Genomic DNA, 6,753 nt, shown 5'->3' with positions numbered 1-6,753 from the left:
TTTCAAGTTACTGTAATATTTAGCACATTCTGCTGATATAAGTTTAGATTTTGGCTATTTAGGAAAGGCTTAAGCTAAAATGTTATGTTTTGAAACCACATACTTTATCTTTACAAACCTGTTTTTCATTATAAACATGATTTAAAAAGAGCTAATTTTATAAAGACCGAATAACGAAAAGTTTTTCTTTTACGTAATAAATTTTCTGCTCTTATTTTTAGTTAAAATTTGTAACACCTGATTTGTATGGCCGTCCCTAGCAAGAGCGGGGTCCAGGGTAAAAATAAATTTTGGGCCCACAAAAATTCCTTACAAGTTTAAATTATAAACATATTTCATATTAATAAATTTCTCCTCACTTTAGCATTAGACCTGGTCCAAGTTCACAGTAAAAGCCAAATATTTGAATAAAAAATGCACTAAACAAATTGTATAAACCAGGGGTCGGCAATCTTTTGAGACGGAAGACCCAAAATTTACAGCTCACGATGTTTTTCAGTTTTTAAAGAGCTACCAACATATTTATTTCAATATTATATTATTATTTGTGCATGGAGCTAAATGGCCACAACAGTTTTTTTGGATTAATTACCAAAAAACTCGCTAGAACCGTTGACTCAATATAATCCAGTTTTAAAACAACACATTGGCGCTGTTGCAAATGAACCCAGTGGGCACGCGGACGTCCTCTAGGCGTCTTTTTTGGACGAATGGACGTCTATTTCAAACGTCGATTAGTCGCCCGGTGGGTGTAACGAATGCAACACAAGACGGCTGTCCAAAATGGTCGTCTTTTGGACTTGTGATATAGACGTCCAGCGGACGTCTATTTGATGTCTAATTAATACAAAGATGTCGCAAGGACGTCTTCTGGACATCTCATTGAAATTATTTGGACGTTCAGTTAACCTAAGAATTAATTGTGAATTCCATGAGCGTCTAATAATCTCTATTGAATAACATAGTAGCATGTGAGGATTCCGATAAAATATTGGGCTAAATAAGGTTCGAAATTAAATTCGCCTAATTACCCAGCCGGCGCAAAACGTTCTAGGACGTCCAATTGACGTAATGTAAACGTCCAGACGCCTGGTGCTCACTGGGTACCACAAAAAACACAAAAAATAGCAAAACAAATGTACTACGATATAAAAATAAATTATACAAAACGAATAAACATGGAGAAATTTCATTTACGAAACAAACATTTGAAATTCATCAAGCCTTATTTTGCGCTTGACGTTGATTTTTCGTATATCTCTGTATCGAATACTTCTTATAAATTGCTTATCACGTAATCAACCGTAATAACTTTACAAATACTTAAATTATCAACCTTGTTATGCTTTCCACTTTGATTTTTCGTACAACTTTGTATCGAATGCTTCTTAAAAGGCGCTGAACTCATCGTTATTAACAGAACTACTCTAATAGTTTTGTATCAATCAACTTCTTCTATAAAAAGTTTAACAATGATAAACTATTTTTGAATAATAAAACTCAAATTTACAATAAAGGTTTTGCTCATCAAGTTCTACTGTATTATTAAATAAAACTCATAATTCGTATAAATTTTTTTGTTTTAAAAAACTTTTTATAGTGTTTTTTTATTTTTGAACAGTTATTTTTAACTAGAAAATCGTGATAACAAAACATTTTCAGATTTGTAGTCAGAGTAAAAATGTTGTTATGATTAAAAAAAAGACTAATAATTTTTTACCATAACTTTCAAAAAAAAGAGAGCTTGATTTTCTTGTTAATTTCTTATTAATTTTAAGGTCATATAACAATAACCAAAACGAAAAAAAAAAAAAAATAAATACAAAATTTTGGTTGACATAAAAGACTTTATTATTTCAACATTATTATACTTACGTTCATTTAACGTCTTCAAAGAGATACTACTATTTTGTTAGTCTTTATATGGACATATTCTTATTAAGTTAAGAGACGATATATTCATTGTTTGGGAAGCTTCACCTTTTTTTCCAACAACTATCTATTGTTGAGAATACACATTATTTAATTAGGATTTGTCAAACACATAATAAACAATTATAAAAACATTAGCATAAAACTAAAAATATAGAAATGTTACACTTGATGTTTTAAAAAATGTAAGGCTTTCACGGCAAGCATTTTGTTAAATGGAGTCCCTTCAAACGATTATTTTGCAGGACTTTTACTATAAGGAAACAAATATTTTTGGAATTCTAAGACCGGTTATCAGATAAAATTAATTATAAACTATATAATCTATATACTATATAACACTCAACAAACAATTTTTTTTTACTAACTTTCAAATACCAGCTTTAATCCGTATTGGTGATATGGGTGCTTCAATTAATAAATTTTAAAATTAAATTGGCATGCCAAATAATCACACAAATAAAATATTTTTTACCACAAAAATTATCAACATATCAACATGCCAATCATAAATAATATAAATTATTGAGCGATCATTAACTTCATTTATAAGCAATTAATCATACAATTAATCATTGAGTCAAATACAATTAATTATTGAGTCATCAAATTGTTAGATAAGTTAATATTCTGGAGTATTTTCAACAACAACTTTTTTAACAGCTCTTTTTAATAAATCACCAATAAGATAATCAACTGAACTTTTGCTGTACTCCTCTTTCACTGGATCAACTATTGCTCCTATAACAAAGCTATTTGTTAATTTTTCAAAACGAAATTAATATATATTCCACACCATTCAGGGGCATATTCAGGCTGATTTTGACACTCATATACTGGATTGGGTGCCCAAATATGTGCCTAAACTACAGTACTTAATAATAAATATAGTTTTTGCATAAGTCTATAGCATTCAGAAAAATAAAGGGAGTATATAAATAGGATAAACCTAAATTTAATATACTACCTTGTCGACAAGTTACAGTAAATTGTTATAATTTTACACACAGCCAATTAAAAAAAATCAAATTGTTTATTAAAAAAATTTACTAAAAAAATTAAATTAGAATTAAATTATTAAATTGAATTTGATTTTTTTTAAATTTAAAAAATCATTAAAAACCATTAAAGATCATTAAAAAGCAAAAACTTTAGAAAGCATGTTTACCAAACTTCCTTTTTAACACTAGAAACTAATACCCTTCTAGTAGATTTCTGCCTTAGTTGAAATTTGCTACTAAAAACTTGTAGAATCAAAAAACATATATTTTTATAAAAATTGAGCATTGTTGATACTAATCATTTTAAGGATTATCAAACAACTTTGATCATCAATTTTTCTATGAAAAAAATAAATGATCAAAGTTGAAAAAGTTTTAAAATAAAACGAAACATCTGCAGGTATAATTGAAAGTTTTTGCCATTCTACAATCTTTCAAATCAATAAATTTCTATAACTTTTCATAACTTCACAAAAACAAATATTAGCACACAGAAACATACTAAATAGTGGCTCATTGTATTTAGAACTACTAATTCAAAGTCATGAATATTTTTTAATAGATATAAAAATAAACATAAATTTGTAGACATTTGTAAAGATTTGTCTCCACATAAGAATGCTTGCCTTTTAAGCCATCTTTGCTGAACTATTGCTGCAAAGATCTTGTAAACATTTTCATTCGAATCCGATAAAAATATTTAAGTAAACCTACGTTTCTTAGACATTTCTTTAAAATTTGCCCCCTACATCTTTAAGGTTAGAGGAACTTCGAGACAGATTTGAAGTCACTGATCCAAAGAAATTTATCAGGAAATCTGGAGAATGGCAAATTGGTTTTGTTTCATTTTCTGAGAGCGGTACTTCAAGTTGCTTTTTTACTTAAAATCTCCTAAGCGGTGTACTCTGAGTTCTTAAATCAAAACCAACAGATATACTACTTTTTACTAATCCTGCACAATGTTTTTTATTTGAAACTTTTGACATGGTCTTGCAATTGATGTTGATACAATATTTGAAGATAATTAAAATCATCAATTCATTAAAAAGTGTTGTAAAAATTTTATTAAAATTATTTTGTATATACATGTTTGAATAACCAATAAACGTGCATGTAAATTATTGTGTTAAACAACAATTATGAGATAATAAAGACTGAAGTATAATTTAAATGTTACTTTATACTAATTAAGTACAAAAAAACTACTAAATGACTTCAGTAAGACTACTTACGTATTATCCTCCTCTGATTCAGATGATTGTGTGGTTGATGGCTTATTCATCATTTGATCTGCTTCATTTTTTGTTCCTGATATTAGTATTGTCTCAATAATTTTAAAACATTTCCAGCCGCTTTCTAGTACAGACCAATCAGCAATATATGCCCCCAAAGGTTTACATAGGCCAGTATATACAACTCTTAATTATATTAACCCAAATACAAGGACACACAGTTCTGGTTTGTATTTCATTTTTCATGAGTATATGCACTGACCAATATCTATGATTAAAAAACCAAGAAACTGCAATTTAACCAAAATAATTAACGCTCCATTTAAGAAACAACATAATACTAAACAATAAAACAAAAAATAAAATTATTAAATTTCTTTATAAAGTTCGTAAGGAGCAAAAAATACTTAATTTGTACTTTTTTTTTATATATAATTTATTCAGTTTATGAATAAGTTATTGTATAATTTTTGGATCAAATTTATTTTTTCTAAAATTTAAAAAAAATTGAAATCTTTCTCTTTTCAAAATGAAAGGTTTAATTAGAAAGAGTTTAATTAAAAAGAAATTTTCTAATCTTAGTAAAACCAATAAAAATAGCAAAGAGAAATTTCCATCAAAAAAAATGTAACCAAAAACATGACAAAAACAAAACAAACAAGCTCGTAATATCAAAGTCAATTCAGAATAAACTTTAGAGATTTATGCACAGTAACATTACTGAGCAATGATATAATTACATTTCCATTTTTATAGGGAGCAACAACATTTTCTCAGGAATTTGTCTACTTTCTTAACACATTTTAATGGCCTCATGTTTCTTTTGATAAAATAAATATAAAGTTGCTTTGAGTCTACAAACAAACTAAAAAAGTTTTCCAAAAAGTCACTGCCATAAAAATTGCATTGAAAATTTTCATATTTGAGTTTATTAACAATAAAAACAATTCTTCCTTGTACTGAAAAACAACTGTCCTAAGCATAAGTGGATATTTTAGTGTTAATAACATTCTTTTGTTTAGAAATTTCAATTTCACTAAACCTTTTTGTCAACTGTGTCACTGGGCAAGTTTTGCCTCTAACAAGCTGCTTTAATTTTTAAAGGAAATTTTCAAACTAAAGTGCTGATATTGCATCAAGTGGTTATTCAAAGAATTGAACATCATCAGCAATATGAAGTAGTCATGCACATTGTACACACAAAATGACCTCCCATAATGTTCTTGAGAATTAGTCACAAAGTAATTCAAGAGCTCTTTTGCAAAGTTTAAATAATGAATATAAGAATTTTTTTCCTCCTCACACAGTAATCACACAGTAAATTGCTATTCTGAGGCCTAAAAATGTTTATACATATTAGGACTACATATCCCTTTAAAAACCACTATGCCATAATATAAAAGGAAACTTCGCAACTAAGCTGCTTTCCATCGATCCAGCTCGACTAAAGACCTAGATTGTCTTACAAACACGCTTGGTAGTTTTCATTGCAGCAGTAACAAATTTTGTGACAGTTGCATTATTTGAGAAGAGGACAGTCTTCCATCAAAAATTCCTTTAAAATGACTTTTAAATAATCTAAAATTCTGTGCGTTACCCCTAGACATACCAGGTACATATAATCTAAAGTAAAAATACTAATCATGTAAACATTTAATTGAAGTAAAACGGGTATAGAAGTCTTATGATATTTGCCTGATAAATCAGGTAAACCATAATTAAATGATTTGAATAAGTCATTGGTTCTCATAATTATATTTTCCTCTGCATAACTATACCACAAATAACTTTTAAAAGCAAAACCTATCTACGTTTATCTTTCACAACCATAATAACCTGTATGCTGAACTGTTCCTTTTAACAAAGCTCTCACCGGTGCATTACAGTTTATAGCAAAAAGAGAAACAATATAATTATTAACATTAATTATAGTAGATTTGGTCATAATTATTACAATTTTATTTACAAAATTGTTTAAAAACTCTTCTATTGGTGGTTTTTGATGTCCACCATAAAGAGCAACAACAAAAGAATTAAAATTTCCAATTTAAGTAAGGATTGACCATAGTTGCATAGAACTTGATTTAAATAATGGTAAACTATCAATATTAACAAGTAAATGGATATGATTCTCCAAATAAGTGCTAGCAGATAAAAAATTTTCTATGCTACAAATTATGCCATAATAAATATACTCACCTTCGCCTTAAGGTCTGGTTATAACATGCTTCTCGGTATGCAGATGAGTTTGGCTGTCTATTGGCAAATTATGACCAAAGGATATTAGTATATCTAAAATATCATTAACACAATGCTTTGTACAGCAATGTTTTACAGCCCAATTTTTTAGGTGATTTTGAAGACTTGTATCAGTCACAATGCCCTGATCTAATTCTGAGTCAGATGTGCTACTTTGATATTCACTATTTTAAACATCTTTAATCTGGATATTATTATCATCATTAAAAAATTCTTCATTGGAAGTTAAATATTGATCATTTGCTTGTAAATTTGATGTTGATAAAACATAATTATTCAGGAGATTGTTGAACTGTTAGTTCTAAATCTTCACATTGTTGCTTAGACAG

The 6,753-nt window shown here is 28.1% G+C and overlaps 1 long non-coding RNA gene across 1 annotated transcript in view; it reads right to left on the bottom strand.

Annotated features, from left to right (window-relative positions):
• Positions 1 to 1,125: 1,125 nt before the first annotated feature.
• The window catches only part of LOC136085800 (uncharacterized), a 6,264-nt gene continuing 636 nt past the window's right edge, over positions 1,126 to 6,753 (bottom strand). The window contains exons 3-7 of the long non-coding RNA XR_010641185.1: positions 6,365 to 6,753; positions 4,166 to 4,433; positions 3,648 to 3,845; positions 1,876 to 1,999; positions 1,126 to 1,455 (exon numbers count right to left, since the gene is read on the bottom strand). The exon at positions 6,365 to 6,753 is cut by the window's right edge and continues 40 nt beyond it. This is a non-coding gene — a long non-coding RNA (uncharacterized LOC136085800). The remainder of the gene's footprint in view (positions 1,456 to 1,875; positions 2,000 to 3,647; positions 3,846 to 4,165; positions 4,434 to 6,364) is intronic.

The sequence above is a fragment of the Hydra vulgaris genome, chromosome 10 (genome assembly GCF_038396675.1).
Source record: "Hydra vulgaris chromosome 10, alternate assembly HydraT2T_AEP".
Classification (NCBI taxonomy): domain Eukaryota; kingdom Metazoa; phylum Cnidaria; class Hydrozoa; order Anthoathecata; family Hydridae; genus Hydra; species Hydra vulgaris.
Note: the sequence above shows the minus strand (reverse complement) of the source record. Positions and strands in the feature narration are given on the sequence as shown.